The sequence below is a fragment of the Brassica napus genome, chromosome C1 (assembly GCF_020379485.1).
Source record: "Brassica napus cultivar Da-Ae chromosome C1, Da-Ae, whole genome shotgun sequence".
Lineage (NCBI taxonomy): Eukaryota > Viridiplantae > Streptophyta > Magnoliopsida > Brassicales > Brassicaceae > Brassica > Brassica napus.
The window spans coordinates 36629327-36650962 of NC_063444.1; positions in this window are offsets into that span (position 1 = coordinate 36629327).

The window sequence follows — 21636 nt, forward strand, 5'->3', positions numbered from 1 at the left end:
TGGCTAAATGTGTAAATAAAAAAGAAGTACTAAAAATATTGATATTCGTGTTTCTAAACAGTTTTCATTTATACTTTTATACATATTTCCAAACAATACTAAATGTTTTCAAACAATACTAAAAGATACTTAAATTTTAATAATATAAATAGATCCGAGTGTTTGGCATTGAGTAAATAGTCAAATATCATTTGGTATCTTTTTTTTTAAAGAAAAATGATTGTTGTCTACATGAAGTATTGACCATCACATGGCTAACCATACAAACTAAACAAATGTACATTTAGCTACACGAAGTATATATTATGCATGACAACATCTCTCAACTTTATGATGTTACTAGTGGTTGACCCACCCTACGGGCGGGTGAGTTTACATTGAAACTATTTTATATTAAAATGTATTTTTATTTTATTGATTAAAAAATATTTTAATTTTATTAAATCAAATAAAATATTTTATATTTTTTTTGGAAATTTACTCTAAATTGTATTAATAAATATTATGTGTTTTTTTCTAAAATGAAATTGTAAATTTTATTAAATTTTGTTGTTCTAAGTTGAAAGGACCACTAACTACTTTTTTGTTAGAAAACACAAAATTATGAAATTAAACGGTTAAGAAAAATGTAATTATTTATATTTCTTCTTTTTATTTCTATTTAATTTTTATATAGTTGAAGAACATATAAAGTAAAAATAATAATTTTTTTATTTATAAGAGTATAATTTTAATACTATTACAATAATTAATTTAATTACAATAATAAATTAATCCATTTCCAAGCTAAATTAATTTAAAATATAATATAATGTGATAAGATAATAAAAAGGTATATTTTAAAGTAATATGTAAATAGTTTCAATAATGTCACAAATAATAATTAATATATATATTATTTAACAATAAATGATATTTTATAATATATATTCGTTTCTGTTTATATTAGATTTTCAATTAATAATGATTTTTTTTTTTAATTTTTCGTATTTACTAATTATTTTGTAAATTATTTTAACATTTGTTGAACTTTGATTAGTTATCTACGCATGTATAAATTTAAGTATTAAAAAAAAATTTATAAAATTTTGAGAGTGTATCTGTTTTGTCATGAGAAGTAATATTTATATTTTTTTTCTATTAAAAATTTGTAAAGGCTAAGACTATGTGGTTTATGAGGTGATTGGTGATAGGTGTCAGTGTTCTATATCAGTAAATCAAAACAATCAAATTTTATTAAAAAAATCTAAAGGTACAACCCAAAATCTTAAAAATGACATATTTTGGCTCTAAAAATCAATTTTTGTACAACTTTAAATTTAGTGATTTTAATTTTTTGAAATAATTCTACATCAATAAAATCTAAAACTATAGTTGTAAAATCTACAACTTCAGTTTAAAGAAAAAAATTCAAACCTACGGTCGCTACCAATCAACCCCTTAGTTTTTCATGTCTATTTAGTACTCCTTCATTTTGGCTAATTAGAATCTTTTGCTTTCCCATTTTTAATATTGGGAAACCATTTATATAATTTATTTTGATACATCTTTTATATATTTAAAATCTTAACTGATGTCGTATGTGTATAATTGAACATTTTTTTTGAGCAAAATTTTCATATAAATATGTTAAATATGTTTTGAAGAGTTTTGCAATTTTCTTAACCAAATTAACAATAACGGTTTACAAAACTATGAAATGATACTTGCTTATTGTAAATCTTTATTTTCTAGTTGTTAAATATTATTACTTTTAAAAATAATATTTTATATAAAAGAAAAAGAAAGGAAAACGGCAATATAAATTATTAAATACATGAATTTGTTTCATTTGTACATAAAAGTATTTATGTCATGAAAGTTGCATGATGTTTTATATATATATATATATATATATGTATATATATTATTTTTTGAATAAAATATTAAATATTTTCTTAATTTATACGCAAAAGTATTTTCATTTGTACGTAAATGTATTTATGTCATGAAAGTTGCATGATTTGTTATATTTTCTTAATTTTTAGCATGAACTTGTTATTTGCTTGAATTTATGTGAACTTATTATATACATAAGAGTTTAGACTCTCTCTAAAATAAAAATTAAAATATAGTTCTAAAATATGATGTTTACAAAGTCTTTAAAAATCTTATTTCAAAATTCATTGATTCTTCGAGATAACAAAAACAGTTCACATCACCGGTGTCCACATGATTTTGGATCCTCTGACATTATAGATACATGTTTAATATTAAAAAGTTTACTGAAACGTGACTTCTTAACTTCTCCCACCACTTCGTCTTCATCTTCTCCACTGAACCACCAGTGTCTTCACTCCCAAGTTTGCTAAGTATCGTTTTGTTCCCCTCAGTCTTCCTCCATATAATACCTTCTCCATGTCTCAAACATCTTTTTCAGCATCCTAAGATCCCTTTACGGATTGAAGTGTACCACCACTTTACCAGATTTCAGTTTCATCAACAACACACTTGATCTCTTTCCTGAATACTTCTGCTAACCGGCTTTATCACACTTAATCCCACAACCAGACTTCTAGTTCTCCCAACGGTCCTCCTGCAGTCACACCAATTCTAGAGAAATCAGTGGACATCGCTAGCCTTCTCAGATGCATCCAAGTTTCTATCTGAATCCTCAGCCTTTAGTCTTCTCTTTGTAATGGACATACTGGATTGCAAAGTATTCATTTTCTTTTGCCAACTTTCTTCCATGAATTTCATCATCTTTACATATTCACACAACCGGTTGGCCTGCTGGATGCCACCGACGAATATTATTCTTCTTGGTCAAAGAATACCATTCCCTATTCAGAAATCTGTGCTGAAGTTTTGATCTTGAAATTATAAAAGTAAAATTGTATTACGAAATTATAAAGATAAGGTAACAAAAAGTAGTCAAATTTTTTTAAATAAAATCAATTGAAATAAACATACCATAAATCGACAATGATGGAGACTTATCATTCAAAGATCGACGTATATAGTTTGAGATAACCTACACACGCACGCGGATAAAAAACACTTAATCTTATACATCAATGTTGAAATAAAAAAACATAGAAATCATAAGAAATACAGATCTCAGTTATACACCACACCTCTTCAAAGCTCTGCTTAAACTCGGCATTACAATTTACATTGTAGGCCTGGTTAGATCTTATGAGTTCAAATATGAAACCAACCTGTAACCAAACAAAGAGATGTCAGCAGAAATGAAATCAATATTCTTTAACGTTTGATATATGAAACTGGGATTGAGCATTAACACATCCTTTGGCCAATTCTTACCTGATGGACTCGTTGCCTTTTGGCGCAATTCAAGATACCCCAGTCTTCATTTGGAGTTAATTTTTCATCCTCATACTCATTGTCTGATCCACCATAATAACTGTAATAGTCGTCATACCCAGCTTCCTTGTCAAGGTTGTGCAATAGAAACAGAAAATCATGTTTATTAATCATGTAGCAAATTCAAACAAAATCACTAAACATATCTTTGGTAGAAGATTTGCTCCTAATTAATTAGCACATTCGTGCAAACCAAAAATTATGTTTAAAACATGATCTTGATAAATAAATTGAATGCAATTTATGATACAAAACATATAACACATACCGATGAATACAATATTAAAAAATGGATTTGACACAGATAAAGATCATAGCTGATATCTGATCAAATAAAAGATATGAGCAGATGAAAAAATACAGTTTAAAATCATCTTCCCCTCAGACACACACCAGCAACAACGTATTAGGAGGAAACAGTTGGAAGGTTTGCGACGATAGATTTGAAGCCTTTTTGAGAAATAGCTGATGTGGTTTTTGTGTGATTAGGAGTGATAACCGGGACTTCGTGTAAGGTTTGAGCTCCGTATATATATAGCGAAGCAGGAGAGGATGAAAAGAGGGTCATCTTTCTGTGTTGTTCAATTATTACTGATGTAGTTATTGGGAAGGGGATGCGCCATATTCTTCAATACTCTTCAATACGGAAGGAGCAGTGACGACGAACTAAGCAGAAGAAAGGTTGCGAAAGGTCACATACATAAGCATGTTTCCTAGTCATAATCATGAATTAGTTTTAAGACGTTAGCTTTCACGATAATTATCACGTTTAATCGACGGAGAGTGGGGAGAGTAGTGGGGCTGGAATTAATAGCTGTGATTAAAGGGATGAAAAACATCAAATTCCAGCCGTTACAGAAGAGTATCGCCGCCGTGAGAGAAAGAAGAAAGGAAGAACATGGAGTAGTTGTGATTGATCGAGAAGGGGGTGAGAAAAACCTAAAGAAAATGGGCCCAAACACAAACTGCGAAGCCCAAACAAACAGACCAACGCTTTACATAAAAATCACGGAAGATAGATTGTGGTTTTAATAGATGACACGTGTAGAGTTTTCAGATATGCAAGGCTGAGGTGGAGGCTTAAGAAGTGAGAATAGTTTATTTTATTGTAATAGATGTAGTTAATATCACGAGTTTAATTTCATTCATCCAAAGAATAATGTTTATGTCAGAGACCGTTTAAATCTTCCGTTTCACCAATTCAAATGTGACGTACCTGATGGCAATTTACCTAAATTAGATTTTGACCCGTATCTTAAAAGCGTAAAAATATTTTAAGAAAATCTAATTTACAAAATCAATATATTTTATAAATTTTGATAAGTAGTGTTTTACAATTATTATTTTAGTGTATCTGAAACAATATAACTATTTTATTTTTATTTATATTAAATATAAAAGTTATATAAGATATATTTAATTTATTTATTTTAATTCTTTTAATCTGTTTTGGTATGAATTTTTAATAAATTTTCTTTAATTCATTTGATTAAATATATACTTTTTTGATAAAAAAAATATTGTAAAACTTCTTTGATGTCAATTTATTGAATCTAACATTTTATTTGTTTAATATAAAATTATTAAGTTAATTAATTATTTTATATATTTTTTCATCAACAAAAATTTCATTCATTTAAGGGGGATTTGCCAAAAATGACTCAAAACTTGATGAATACAAAAGTGTACCCTAAATTCAATCAAATGCAAAAGTAACCGAAAACTCTAGTGAAATTACAACAGCCTCCTTATGAACAAACAAAAAACATGTATTCAGTTTTACCATTATAACCCTCCGTTAGACAAGACTTACAAAGAAGTCTTCTCTATGATGACTTCTTTGTAAGTCTTCTCGTTCAGTAAATCTTAAAATAATTATATAATTTTATAAAAAATATTTTGATGGGTAAAAAATTGAAATCATGTAATAATAAACATTTCTCAATGATGTAAATTTAGTTTATTTGAAATTGAATTATTTTCAACATTGATGAGTGAATGTATATTGGCTCATGAGTCATTGGTTTAGGGTTTGTAAACATATGTTATAGTATTGTATGTATATTTATGGTTAGATTCTGAAATCTTACCTTCATTTTTTTTTCAAATTAACCCATAAATGATTAGTAAGTATCTAATAACTTGATTTAAACATTTTCTAAGTTTCTTTTAAGTTTAAAAAAGTGTTTTTTGCATAGTTAATTGATTTTAGAGTCTGGAAGACTCACAGAAGACTTAAAAAGAAGTCTTCTGACACATCCCGCCTAAATTTTAGTAGAATTTAGGGTTCCCGCCTAAATTTTGGAAAAATCTAGGTTTCCCGCCTAAATCAAAGTCTTCCATAAGTCATCTAGGAGTCTTCCAGAGAAAGCCTTCTTATGGATTAGATCTTAAAAATAATTAATAAATTTTATAAGAAATATTTTCAAAGGGAAAAAGTCAAAATCATGTATTAATAAACATTTCTAAAAGATGGAAATTTAGTTTTACTGAATTTGAATTATTTTTAAGATAGATGAGTGAATGTAGATTGAGTCATGATATTCTTTGGTTTAGTGTATGGTAATATATGTTGTAGTATTGTTAGTATTTTTAGGGTTAGATTTTGAAATATCATCTTATTTTTTTTTAAATTGACATATATGTGATTAGTGACTATCCAAGAACTTGATTTAAACACTTTTTAAATATCTTAAAAGTTTGAGAAAATGTTTTTTTTTTTGCTTAGTTATTTGATTATATGGTCTGGAAGATTCACAGAAGACTTCCCAAGAAGTCTTCTAACATATCCCGCCTACATTTTAGTAGAATTATTTTTAACATAGATGAGTGAATGTAGAATTTGGGAAAGTCTTTCCAAGTCTTCTGCCTAAATTGAAGTCTTCCAGAAGTCTTACCGAAGTCTTCTAGAGAAAGTCTTCTCATGTATTAGATCTTAAAAATAATTAATAAAATTAATAAAAAAATACTTTTTGAAAGAGAAAAAATAGAAATCATGTATTAATAAACATTTCAAAATGATAGAAATTTAATTTTACTAAATTTGAATTATTTTTAACATAGATGAGTGAATGTAGAATTAGTCATGATAGCATTTAGTTTAGGGTTTGGTAACATATGTTATAGTATTGTTGGTATTTTTAGGATTAGATTTTGGAATCTTAACTTTAAAAAACTTGTTTTGACCTCCATGTGTTTAGTTTTGTGTATATTAAGTTGATTATAAGTTTAATAAATTATTATTTGCTATTTAGTTAGTTATTTGATTAGGTTATGGTTTAGAAGACTCCCAGAAGACTTCTTGGGAAGTCTTCTGACATATTCCCGCCTAAATTTAGTATAATTTAGGTTTTCCGCCTAAATTATAGTAGAATATAGGTTTCCCGCCTAAAGCGAAGTCTTCCAGAAGTCTTGTAGAAGTCTTCTCATGTATTTGAATTTAGGATCTAGAAGACTTCCCAAGAAGTCTTCTAAGAGAAGACTTCTCAAGAAGTCTTCTATATCGAAAATATTTAACCTAACTGCAATTTTTGTCTCCATATATAAAGAAAATTTACACATTCTCTTTCTTCCTCTCAAATGACTGCATCAAAAATGTAATGTTTCTCACTCTAAAACTCTCTAACCTCTCTCTAATCTCTTTGAACATCAAAACACCAAATTTAAATCCATTTCTCATTTTTTTTCTTATGTCTTCTCACTAATTTATCTTCTTTTTGCAGGTTTTTTATTACATGGTTCTCATCTTTCACTCATTCAAAGGTATATCTATAAATGTTGGATATGTATTATTTTGGATATGGTTCTCATCTTCCCACGAAGTCTTCAGGAAGTTTTATGTCCAAAGTGGTACAAATTTTGGATATGTATTTTTGTGTTTTATATATTGGATTCTAAAAAGTTATAAATTCAACCTAATGTGACAATTTTTTATTTATTATTAAGCATAAAAAAATGTTTTTGAAGTTTTCTCTGTTTTGAAGCTATTTGAATGCTTTTGAATATATAAAATTTTCAAATCTAAATCAGACTTTGGAAGACTTCTCAGAAGACTCTTGGAAGACTCTCGGAAGACGTCTTTGGAAGTCTTCTAATGCATTTTATGCTAGAAGACGTTCCACGAAGTCTTCCAAAGTTTGAATATGAAGATTTTTCAGATATGAGTTAGACTTTGGAAGATTTCTCAGAAAACTCTTGGAAAACTCTCAGAAACTCTCGGAAGACTCTTGGCAGACTTTTTGAGAAGTCTTCTTATGTATTTTATGCTAGAAGACTTCGAAGTCTTCCAAAGTCTTCTGTCCAAAGTGGTACAAAGGAATGATGTCAAGTGGAGTCCAAGCTTATCTATGTTGAGGAATAATATATAATTCCATGTGTAATAGTTTTGTTTATGATCTGTTTGATGATTTGTATGTGCACTATTTAGTTGTGAATTATTTTGTAAACTTAAAGAAATGTTAATCAAAAGAATTTGCTAAATATGTTCATGTTTTGCCAAAAGTACTTGACATTATTGAAGTTATTGACACAATATATCACAAATTTGTTTAACCGTTCTACCCACTCATAACAAAACACAACAACACAAAAACTTAGTCAAATTTACTAAAAGTAAAAGAGAAGACTTAAAAAAAGCTTAGTCAAATTCACAAAAAAGATCAAACTTGAATTTTAAGTGAAAGATTTCAGGTAAGTTAAAAATTATATCTTATGATATAAAAATACACATTAAACCACATGACTTGATATTCTTGAAGTTACTTAACACTTTTGAAAGTTAACACTTACGAGGAAGACTTACAGAAGACTTCTCCATTTAGCTAGAAACATTATTAAACATCAATGATTGTAACTTCATAATTATCACCAATTAAGTTATAAATTCGACTCAGTAGTCCCAATATTGACTAATAAACATGAATTAGCAAGAAAATATTAAAAATTCATTTTTATTTTGGATAAATTTGAAGTTTAATAAAGATTTACGTTGAAGACTTCTTTGGAGGTCATCCACGGAAGACTTTAAAAGCAATCTACTCTGTGTAGACTTCAAAAGAAGTATTCTGTTTAGGTCATTTTTGCAATTGAAAATTTACAAAGGAAGACTTCTTAAGAAGTCTACTCTACAGAAGACATCTTCGGTAGTCTTCCTTTGTAAATATTGGCTTACTTTTGAAATTGAACTTTTTTCGAAATTCCCAGAGAAGACTTTTTTAGAAGTCTTCTTGGATAAACATGTTACTTTTGAATTTGACCGAAGTTGGTCAGAATTTTGACTTTTGGTAAAAGACTTCTAAGGAAGTCTACCAGGAGAATACTTCAAAAGAAGTCTTCTCTAAGTCTTCCGGAAGTCTTCTCAATGTCGCAAGAAGTCTACTGGGTTACTTTATAAGTCTTCTTCGTCGAACATATCTGAAAAATAAAATGTGGTTCGCGCTTTCATACCTTGAACTCGTGAGATGACTTGTGTGGTTTCTCCAATCACCTGGAACTTCACCAGAACAGCTACCTACTCGTTAATCACCAAGAATCGTGAGCTTATGAACCTTACATAATTTGTAATCAAAATCTTCAGTTTTTTAGTAATCAAAAAATCGAAATTTTAGGGCATTAACACTCTCAATTTGGTAGTTCATGGGGGTTGAGGTATTGATGTCAATGGCAAAGTTGTAACTATTTGGTGAAGATGAAGATGGTAAGGTAAAAACATTATTTTCGAAAAAAAAGTAATGGCATTTTCGTGAATAACTAGAACTTCTTGGGTGAATAGGACAAAACAAAGTTTCAAAAAAAGCATAGGTTATTTTTGTGTTTGACTTGAAATTTTAAATCATTTTTGAAAGAAGCTCTTCATTTAAACTTCATAAACCTTTAATATTAGATTCTTATTCTTTGATTATTTTTATTCCAAAAAGTATATAATTTATAATTATATATGCAAGACTATGTTTGGTTTAAGTTGACATCAAATAAGTTTTAAGCAAATAAAATGTTAGAGTTAGTAAATTGACAGCAAATAAGTTTAATAATTAAAAAAATATCAAATAAATATATATCACACAATTAATCAAACGAATTATAAAAGTTTTAGTAAAAGTTCATAACAAAACAGATTAAAATAATTAAAAAACAAAACAGATTAATAAAAATAAAAATAATAAAATTATATAGTTTTAGAAGAAACTAAAATAAAAATGTTCAAACATTAAACAAATTAATATAAATAAAAATAATACAATTATATAGTTTTGAAGTAAACTAAAATAAAAATGTTAAAACACTACTTATCAAAAAATGTTAAAACATATTGATTTTGTAAATTAAATTTTGTTAAAAATATTCTTATTCTTTTAAAATGTGGATCAAAATCTAATTTTAGTTAAATTATTATCGGGTCTGTCATATTTTAATTGTTGAAACAAGATATTTAAATGATATTTAACATCCGCATCAGTTTTTGGATGAATGAAATTAAACTCGTGATGTTAACTATATAACATCATAAAGTTGAGAGATGTTTTCATTCATAACATATACTTTGTGTGGCTAGGTTTTACCGATCCGAGGGAACCAAATGAAGCATCTTTTTCTCCTTCCGAAATAAAAGAGGAAGACTTATTCCCACCGAAGTGCACTAACAGAAAACCCCTACCAGTCGAAGTGGAATGATGAGCAAAAAGTCCCTTGTACATTAATTTAGTTTGCATGGTTAGTTATGTGATGGCCAATACTTCATGTAGCTAGCAATTTTTTTTTTTTTTAACAATCCCTGTTATTAAAAAAAAAATTCACAAAGTATGATGATTTGGGTGTTGAGCAAGGTTATGATTGGTTTTCCCGCTACCACCCGCAAACGCAGCTTTTGCGGTTGGTAGCGGTTGTTGGTGTTTTACAACAATCACTTAAACCGCTCTAAACCGCTTCAAACCGCTCTAAACCTCATAAATTCAAAATCTGGTTCCAATAGTGTTTGCAGTTGCGGGAGGATAATTTTTTTTTATTTTTTTTATTTTTTTTAAACAATATAAATACAAAAATAAATATTCAATAAAAATTTTAAATTAGAATTATAAAAATACTAAAATATATCTATTATATTTATTTAATATTATAAAATTTAAAAATAAAAATATTTTCTATAATTTTTAAAAATTTAAAACTATAACTTTCTAGATATAATTTTTATATTTATTATGATATTATGATTTTTGATATATTTATAATTATATAAAATTTAAATATTGTTAATTTATTATTTAACCGTTGTTTCATTTAGTAGTTAAGCAGTCATAAGTATCCCGCAAACGCACTGATTTCTAACCGCAGAACCAGTCATACAAATATCTTAAAACCGTTAGAAACCGCAACCAACTGCATCCGCAAACTTCCGTAACCGAAACCGCTGCGTTTAAATTAGTCAGGCTCTAAATAGTGATCGTAGATTCGAGTGTTTGGTGTTGAGTAAATAGCCAAATATCATTTTACAGTTTCTTTAACATCGCTGTTATTCAAAAAAAGAAAAACATTTTCTACAAAGTATGATTAGTATCAAATTACTTGCAACTAATCCGCATCGAAGGAATTACCGGCTTTCCTAAAGTCTAAACATGGCTCGGATATTGCAAGTTGGTCGATATGGATGTCATAAAAGTGTCTTTTAGAAATTAGATTATACCATATATTAGAGTATGCACTTAATATTGGTCAAACTATGCAAGTTTTCAATAAATTATTCCATGAGACACAATTCTTTTGACACGTAACAAATTATATGTTTTCGTCCAATAGTATTAAGAAAAAACTCCACCAGTCCACATTAATTCGTAGAAATGTCTTCGGCCATCCTAAATCCAAGATATTGCAAATAATCGCAGAAAAAAAAGAATCGGAAAAAAAAGATTATTGCACTTAATGGATTTGATTCTTAACATTAATAATAAACCAACCGTAGATTTGATTTTTTTTTTTAAATTATAAAAAAATCTGTTAAGAAAAAATCTAACAAAATCTTATTTAAAAATTTAATTATTTTTATAAAATAACATATTAATTAATTTCGTAATTAATAATATAATATTGTTATAAAAATAGAAGTTCTATATGAATTATTTTGACAAAATTATATTCAATAGATAAATTAACAAATTTTATTTTTAAAAATTGTTTCAAATAAATAAATTATCACTTATTATTAAAATGGTTTAAAATTCGTAAATTATATAATATTTTTATTAAAAATAAATTTATTAACATAGGTTAAACTTTTACTTATACAATTATATATTAACCACTAAATGCACATTTTCAAAAATATTTTTTTCATTAAGTGGCAAAAGACTCTTATACTTTTATTCTTTCTATATATAGTAAATAGTTATCTAAATAAATAAAAATAAATAAAAAATAGATTTTTTATGTTTCCGAATTATACGTTTTCAAATTCGAACTTTTTATAATATTTTTCTGAAGTTTTTTTTTTCAAAATTTCCTTTTTTAAAACTTTTTTTTGAACTTTTGAAACTATTTTCTAAAATTCTTTATATTTTTTAAGTATTTATTTATATATTTATTAGAATCCTAAATTTCACATTCCAAAAACCCTACCCCACCTAACAATTCTAAACCCTAAGTCTAGATTAGTTAACTCTAGATGTATACATGTCTTTTACTCATCATTAAAAGTGAAGATAAAAGTGTTATTGTAAACATGAAAAGTGGTACTATAAATGTGATATTTGTGGCAATTTCCCTATAAAAATAAAAATTGTGTATTTAAAACATTTGTAATAATATCAAATACATTTATAAAATAAAATATATATGTGTGGACGTGTGAGTTAAAATCTAGTTATATTTTTTATTTATTTCCTTTTACCTTTTAATTTTAAAAACATAATATAATTTGACAATATTTTGTTTTCTTTTTTAAAATATATCGAATATAAAATAACACAATCTTATTGACTATTGACTGGTGAACTTAAGAATAAGTCATTATGAAATGCATAGGTGTGAGAATCTTTTTAATAAAAAAAAACAGATTATATACATATGCTACCTAGTATTTAGGGTGTGACTGGTGAATTACAGAGTAGCTAAGCGTAATGAAAATGAAGTACTTAAAACGAAAGAAAATAGTAAAATAATAAAGACTTGAAAAAGTAAATATTCAATTTTTCACTCCAAAAACAGTGAGAGAATAAAGTGATTTTTATACCTATAATTAAACAATACTAAGCGTATCTGATTGGCAAATATAAGTGAAACTAAGAGAAAAATGTATTTTTGGCTAAAAGATTCACGCTATACATGCTCTTACGTCATACCTTAAATAGGACAAAATATTTGGCATACTTACTGTCATTTGTGTTCTTCGACCAAAGTTCAAAAGTAATATCGTAAACTATATATTCCCTCTGTTTTCTCTTGTAGGTAGTTTTAACGGACAAAAATTGTTCTACGATATAAGTAGTTTATATATTTAAATATTTTTTTTTTGTCACGAAACATATTTAAATATATCTTTTTATTTATTGGTTAACTTTATAGATTAAATGATACTTTTTAAAAAATAACAATTTGTTAGTGTTAGTGTTTTTAGGCAAAACTACTTATATTTTAAAATAGAGGAAGTATAATCTAGAACGCATTGTGATATATGAACGAGTGTGTTTTTTCTGTATTAAAAAGATAAATAAAACTTAATTTTCTACGACGAGCTAATGCATCATTTGCTCTTTAATATTGTTCCTACAAACTTGAAACTTCAAAGATATCAATATACTTTGAATATCTACCAGACGATCGATGAATTATTCATCTTTATTTTTTTCGTTGGTGTGTTAACACCAATTGGATTGAAGAAACAAAATTGTGTGGCGAATTGGAACTGTTTTTTGGTTGTCATTGTTCCAGTCCGGTGATAGACGGGTGGATCTTAGGTTATAGGTGCCTTAGATTTATTTCATCCACTATTTGTATTTACTTTTTTTGAGAAATTGCCAAAAATACCATTTTCAAAGTACCACTTTTTATGTTTACACTAACCACTTTTACCTTCATCTTTAATGAAGCGTAAAAGATATTTAAAACTTTTTAATTACCTTTGACAAAAAAAAAACATATGGTTAACTAATTTAAACTTAAAACATCAATTCTAAACTCTTAACCATCAACTCTAAACCCTAAACCATGAAACATCAACTTTAAAACCTAAACCCCGAAAACATCAACTCTAAACCTTAAACCCTAAAACTTCAAATCTAAATCCTAAAACATCAACTCTAAACCCTAAACGTAAACCCTAAACCCTAAATTTAAACTTAAAACATCAACTTTAAACCTAAATCATCAACTCTAAACCCTAAATCATGAAACATCAACTCTAAACCCTAGACCCCGAAACATCAACTCTAAACCCTAAACCCTAAACCTTCAAATCAAAACCCTAAAACATCAACTAAAAACCGTAAACGTAAACCTTAAACCCTAAACCTTATATTTTCTGAAATTCGAACCCTAAACCCTAAAACCCTAAACCTTCAGATCTAAACCCTAAAAAATCAACTCTAAACCCTAAACGTAAACCCTAAACCCTAAATCTTCAAATCTAAACCCTAAAACATCAACTCTAGGGTTTTAGGGTTTAGGGTTTAAGATTTAGCGTTTAGGGTTTAGAATTGAAGGTTTAGGGTTTAGAGTTGATGTTTTAGGGTTTAGGGTTAATTTTTTAGGGTTTAGGGTTTAGAGTTTACTTTTTAGGGTTTAGGGTTTAGGGTTTAGAGTTTACTTTTTAGGGTTTAGGGTTTAGTGTTGATAGTTTAGGGTTTAGTGTTGATGGTTTACGGTTTAGAGTTGAAGTTTAGGGTTTAGGGTTTAGAGTTGAGTTTTAAGGTTTAGGGTTTGAATTTCAAAATAGCATAATTCAGAAAAAATAAAAAAAATATTTTTTTTTTAGATTTTTATTTATTTAAATATTGATTTATTATATATATAAAGAATATGAGCATATGAGTCTTTTGCCACTAAACGAAGAAAATATTTTTCAAAATGTCTCTTTAGTGGTGGTAAAAATGATAATTTCCCCTTGTTTTTTTCTTATTTTAGTGATAAGCCAAGAGACTATTCGTTCAAATAGCAATTTTTAAGTTTTTGTTACAAAAATAGAATTTAACGAAACAATGATCAAAATAGCCTATTGACTTTAAACACTAAGTTTAGATTAGTTAACCCTAAGGTATAAATATATTTTTAGTCATTTTTCTTTTTGAAAGCTATTTTCGTTAAAATAAACTAAAAATGGTTATTTTAAAGCATTTTTCTGAGCCTAATCTATTTTCAATTAGCCGCCTTTGATTTTCTCACTTTTCAGCCGGAAAGCACTTTTCCGGTATTCCATTAGTAATATATTAATAAAAATCATGTGATTAAATTTTTTGGGTATTAAAAAAACTATCGATTTAAAAATATTTTGTAATGATTGAAAACATTAAGAATTCAAAATGTTAGATTGTTTTAATTTTTACAACATATATAGTTTGCCCATGTCTATTCCAATAAAACTATATATTAAGTTTTTTTAATTTTAAATTCAAAATATTAGATTGCTTTTATTTTTTTTATTAAGAATTCAAAATATTAGAATTAATATACCTTTTTCATATTATCTAATAAATCACATCTATTGATGCCAAAAAAAAATCACTTCTATTTTTATATAATACAGAATATAATTATATAATTTATAAAATATAGTATAGAATTTATTTTCTTGTTTTATAATAAAATTTTAGTTAAAACTGATTTATAATAGTATTATATTAGTAATTACTAAACTATATATAAAGTTTTTTTAATTATAAATTCAAAATATTATAATTAAAATAATTTGGCATATTTAATTCATAAATTACTTCTATTTTTATATAATTATAGAATTTATAAAAATAGTATAGAATTTTTATTTTCTTGTTTTATAATTAAATTTTAGTTAGCACTGATTTATAATAGTATTATATTATTAATTATGAATTAAGTAATGTGTTATTTTATAAAATTATTTAAAAATATTTAACTACTTATTTAAATAGTTCTAATATGACTTGTTAATAATAGATAAAAAATTATACCTAAATTAATAGATCAGAAGCCAAAATTTTGAAAAACAAACGGAAGTCAAATTAAGTGCTTAAACAGGCCTCTTTATTCAAAAATAGAGTTTGTTACTGGATATGCAGCATCGACACAAAAGGCCCTCGAAAATGTTAACATTTTTTGGCATCTACCAGTATATTTTAATTATAGTGATATTGAATAGGATTTAGAACAAAGTATATTTTAATTACTTAAGAACGATAAGAACCATATATATAAGAATATTTTGATTTGAAAGTCTTAAGGCATATTTTTAGATCTAATAATTGAAATTGGCGGGTACTTAGTCTTAAGGCATATTTTTAGATCTAATAATTGAAATTGGCGGGTACTTACTACTAGCAAATCATATTAGATTTAAGGCATATTAACATTTAGAGAATTATCAAGACAGATTTTTTACTATTTTGATACAAATCAGTCTACATCTCTGATTAATTACATCGTATAGAAAAATTTAGTAGAATGAATACTTTGTTGAGCAAACACAATGGAGGGTGTATTCACCTCGGAGTTTGAGTTAATTTGTGTTAAAATGAATATTTTATTGCTATTCAAACGTGGATTTAAAAAAATACTTTAAAATTTTCTGTTATCGGACTTATCATTCATAAAATACTCTGAAATTCACTGTTATTGAACAAAATTAAATTGGAGATTTTAGAGTGTTTTAAGTGTTTTAGAGTGTCTAAGAAGATTTCTTAGTTAAAAAAAAATATAAATCTCATAGTTTAATAAGAGATTCTAGAGTTGTTTTACAAAAATCACACTAGATTTTTAAATTCACCTATAATCATCAATTCACTAAAAATCAAATCACTTCAAATTTTAGATTCAATACACCTTCTATATATGAAAATTTTCAAATTTTAGATTCAATACAGCACTGATATATGAAAATGCTTCTTTTTCTTTTACACTAGGGTCGGCCATTTAAGTTTTAATTTTTATTATATATTTTGTATTTTAGACAACATAATTTCTGCACTTACAACCCAGCTAATCAAGCTCATGATCTGAATATTTGTTTATCTTACTTATATAAATTTTGATGTAAAACTTTGTTAAATGTAAATGGAGGGAAAAAAGAGCAAATTATTTGATGCAAATATAAACAAAAAATGATCTGAACAAAATTTTTAGGGGTTAGTGATAGCATATGAAAAATTGTTGATTTTTCTAGTACCCATATGTAAGATCTTTGTTCCATAGGATCCTTGTTCCATAGAAACCTTTGTTTACAAAGCACACCCAAAATTTGAGCCCACATTCAAACAGTAAATTCCAAACTCAATTATTATTTTTACCAGACTTGGGTGTGATCCAAGTACATCTTTTAAAACAATCTGGGAAGCAAACACCAGAAACACTCCATTATGCTCAACACATAAAACATGAATTAATTTATATGTTTATTTTTCAAATTCAGGTGACACTTTTTAGTTTTATACATTTTTCTTCAAATTATTAATATACAATGCGAAGTAAAGTACAACCTAATACACATTGTTATTTTTAGTAATACATAGATTTACTTGAATTTATATTATTATATTTGAAAACCAAATAAATCATGTTATCTGAATAAATAATTAGATTTTTCAAAATAAATGATACTAATTAATTTTAAAATTTGATGTAAATTGAATTTATTATATATATAATTAACTTATTTTAATTTTTAAATTAGATATGTCTTGTTAGTAAATAATAATTATTTTATTTATTAGAATTATAAAATTAATTAATATATATAAATATTCAAAATTACTATAAATTTTGATTGAATGACATTTAGTCATCTAATTTATATCTTTTAAATAAAATCCTAAATTTAGTAAAATATAAAAATATAACTAAATCTAATAATTTAGTTATAGATAGATTATACTGTATTCTTTAACGATGTACAATGTTTATTTTTTTCTGTATTCTTTTTCATTTATTCATGCGTATTTAAATTATAAGAAAAAATAATAACATTTCATATTTATTTTAAAACAGTTTTTATAAATACTTAAATTATTTAAAATGATAAAATAATATGATATCTATATATAGGCTATTTGTTATATATATTTCTCTTCCTTAAACGTTCAAATTTTATTCATGATTTTAAAATTACTACTCCCTCCGTTCCTAAATGTAGGATGTTTTAAGAAATTCTAATGTTCCAATATATAAGATGTTTTCATTTTTCTAAATAACTTTTACTTTAATTAAAAACTGTGTAGCCAATCATATTTAATAATCTATTTTTTAATTGGTTGAATATAATTAATTTATGAGTTAGTTACATACAGAGACACAATACATGTTTCTTTTACCTTGAGAGACACATTCTGTGGTTGAGACACATTGTCCATACAGTTGTCTTTTTGTGGACGCAATTTTTCCTGCTTTTGGTGGAAAAATGGAAAGAGAAATCTGTTCCCTTTAAGGAAGAAACGACATGGGCAATTAGATTTGGTCACACAATAACTAAGTTTGCTCTGAGTTGCAATTAATGATAAAGTGTATGAAACAAAAAAAAGTACGTGTATGGGAGAGAGTAATTGTTTAGTGGCCGTAGGATCCAAGCTTAAATATCTAAAGTTTTCAAAAGCAAAGATCTGACGGCTGAAGAGAGGCTATAGTTCTAGGAGTGGGTTTAGTGCAATTAAGAAGGAGACGACATTGGTGAAGGCAGAGGATGGCACTAATTTGCGCCAGAGCTTGGTTTTGTGTTGAGATCTAAGGTGAAAGAGAAAGTGAGGATGGTTCGCTTTAGCTCTCTACGGAATCTAGTCGACCGAAGGTATTTGTTGATTTTGTTATGATTCTGTTCGGTACTGTGTTTTATGGAGTAATGATTTTGGTTCTCTGTTTCGTTAAATGCAGATGGATGAGATGTGTTTGGTGATGTGTGGAGTATGGGTTTGTGGTTCCGATGGTAAATTGGAGTTCATGGTGGACAAGAAGAAAATGGCTAGGATGGTATCGGTTGAGGAAGGAATATCCATAAAGGAGCTTGAGCGTCGGGTGCTGGTTGAGTTCAGAGCAGGGGAGTTAGAGTATGGTGTTGCACTGTCTTACTGGCCACCGGATAGCTTGGAGCTTGAAACCAGGATTAAAACCCCCCCATGTATTGCTAACAAACGATGGGTCGTTGAGATATTATTTTGAGAATTTGAAGGTCAGGGGCTCGATGAATCTGTTTGCTACGGTTGAACTGCTAGGAGTTGATGGATTGCAAGCTGATAGTGGTATGGGCGTGGGATTTGATACACCTGTGATCGACAAGAAGCAGTCTGGTGGCGGTTTTAGAGAGAAGGGGGGAAACGTCTCGAGCGTAGGGTCAAAGACAAACTTCATCAATCTTGACGACTTTGAATTGGTGCAGGAGGTGGCAAAATTGGAAGAAAGAATGAAGGCAGAGAGTAATACAACAGGTGAATGTGATTTTAGCGGTTGCAGCGAAGGTATTGATAGTGATTATAGTGGGCAAGAAGAGATAGATGAGAGGGATGTTAGGCCAAGAAGATATGACTATAAATTCTGGGAACCACTGATTGCCGGTGATTTGGGTGGCTCAAATGCTGTGGAGGTTGTATTCAATGATAAAGAGGCAGAAGGTCTGGTTAAGATGGAAGAGGCAAGACGACCTTACAGCTGTTATACTAATAATGCATTTGATCACATGGTTGATCCTGGAGGCTCTAGCGAGTGGGAGAGAGCCGATAATAAGGATGAGGAGCCGATGGATGACTTCGCATGGATGGGGAAAACCAATTTGGGCAGAAACGAAACTTGTGGTCAAGAGACGCGTGGTCGTGAGACTGGTGGTCACGGTAGTAGTAAACAGAATCTAGTCGACGTGAACGACGAAGAGTTTGACATTCCCCCTTTGTATGATGACACAGAGTACGAAGCTGCTGAGATACCTGAGCTTGATGTGGAAGAAGCGGATGGTGTGGTGCATTTTGGGAAATTTTATGGTAGCAAGGTTGATTGTCAAATCTCTTTGGCCATTTATGCCATCAAGAATCAGATCCAATTCAAACAGACTCGGAAAAAACTTGACTCGTTTGTGTGCGAGTGCCCCGATACAGGGTGTGATTGGCGAGTCACAACACATGAAATACACGGGACTGGCTACTATGAAATAAGGAAAGCCCAGCTGGTGCATTTTTGCCCAATCGAGAGTCGGAATGGGTAGAAGAAAAGAGGAACCGCCAGAGTAATTGTTGCTGTGTACAAGGCGAAATTCAAGGAGCCAACTAAACGGCCAAACGTGGGGGAATTGCAGAGGCTTCTGCTGGAAAATCTGTTGATATCTGCTTCGTACATGAAGTGTTATAGACCAAAGGAGAAAGTTGTCTTGGATTTGAGGGGACCCGATGATGATTCCTACACAAATCTGGCTGAGTATTTGTATATGCTAAAACTAGCAAATCCAGGTACAGTGGCTGATATAGAGTCAGAGGTTGACAAGGATGGAGTGGAGCGTTTTTTGTACATGTTTCTGTCCTTTGGTGCATTTATAAGAGGTTTCAAGAAGATGAGGTTGGTATTGGTGGATGATGGCACTCACCTCAGCGGTAAGTACAAAGGTGTGTTGCTGACAGAAAGTGGCCATGATGGCAATTTCTAAGTGTTTCCATTGGCATTTGCAGTAGTCAACAATGAGGATTTAGAGTCGTGGACATGGTTTTTGCAGAAGGTTGAAAGGATCCTGGCTGATTGATACCACTCAAATTACCCTAAGGAGTGAATTACTCTCTCAAATAAGAGGTTCAGTTGCAGTACTTAGGGATCGAATCCACAAGGAGCTAGGGAACCTATTAAATCTAGTCAAATTATTAATTCTAAGTGTTTGTTGTTTTATGGTTTAAAAGTAAATAGCATCCTAATTGAGCAAGTCTATTGATATATGGTGTTTTATACATCTTGTATATATGCTTTTAAATTGGTTTTCAAGTCTTTATCGAGTCTTCCTAGTCCTTTTCGAGTCATTACAGGTCTGGAGTTGCATTGGATGGGAGATGGACCAGCTGGAACAAAAGAGGCAGAAAACAATGCAATTTGGTGATTTTCACGCAGAACAGTCTTGATGACTGTTCCGGATAGCGGAGCAACCCTAGTGACTATTCTGGATAGAGCGGAACAACCCAAGTATCTGTTCCAGCGGCAGAGATTTATAAGGAAACTACAACCTATTTCGGGATTTGCCCTAATTATCCCATATTTTTCTCCTTGCCGCCTGTGGCTTTGATATATCATATTTTTCTCTTTCTTTTTACCTTCTACGCTACTTTTTACACAAGGAACTAGACTTGAGCTTTTAGAGATTCGTGATTTGATACTTTGTAAAGGGAGAAGGCTCCATCTCTCTCACCATAGAGAAGAACCCCCTGAACCCTTATTCTATTTTATCTACACATGTTTTATTCCCTCTCTGTCTCTGTGTTTTCTCTGTTCATGGCTGAGTAGTCAACTTGCTTAGTCTAGGGTGTTTGGGTGTTAGATCCGTGAGTTAAACATAGATAAGTGAAACCATTGATTGTCTTCATTCATAATTGTTCTTAATGCTTGCATTAAACTGGCCGCTTAATGTTAGATTCTAGGTTTAACCTGTTCATTAACCGTGTAATAGGTTGCTAGATCTGTTATGAATGAGCATTGCATCCCTAACCAGCGAACGTAGATGTTAGGGTGTTTTGTGAACATATCGAACTTGATCTCTATTGCTTGTTGTCGCGTCTTGATCCAAACGAGAGTTTAGGTATCAAGATCGATCAGCATAGGGAGCAGTACCACGACAGTGGACTGTTCTATTTGAGTGATTCGAGTTCTAGACTTGCTCTTAATTGAACTTGAATAATTGTTTGGCTCACACTTGCTTAACACCCGATCAAACCACCCTAGGCTAGCATTTTAATTATCTGAATACTTTAATTAATCTTGTTACTTGTTTCTCACGAAACCCTCAAATCTTAAAACCCCCATATTGTTTTAGCTAAGTATTGATCCCATAAAGATAAAGTGTAATCGTTGGTCTCTGTGGATTCGATCCTAAAGTGCTACATCGACATACCATTCGATTGTGGTAGTGTGCACATTAGGTTAATTGGTGTG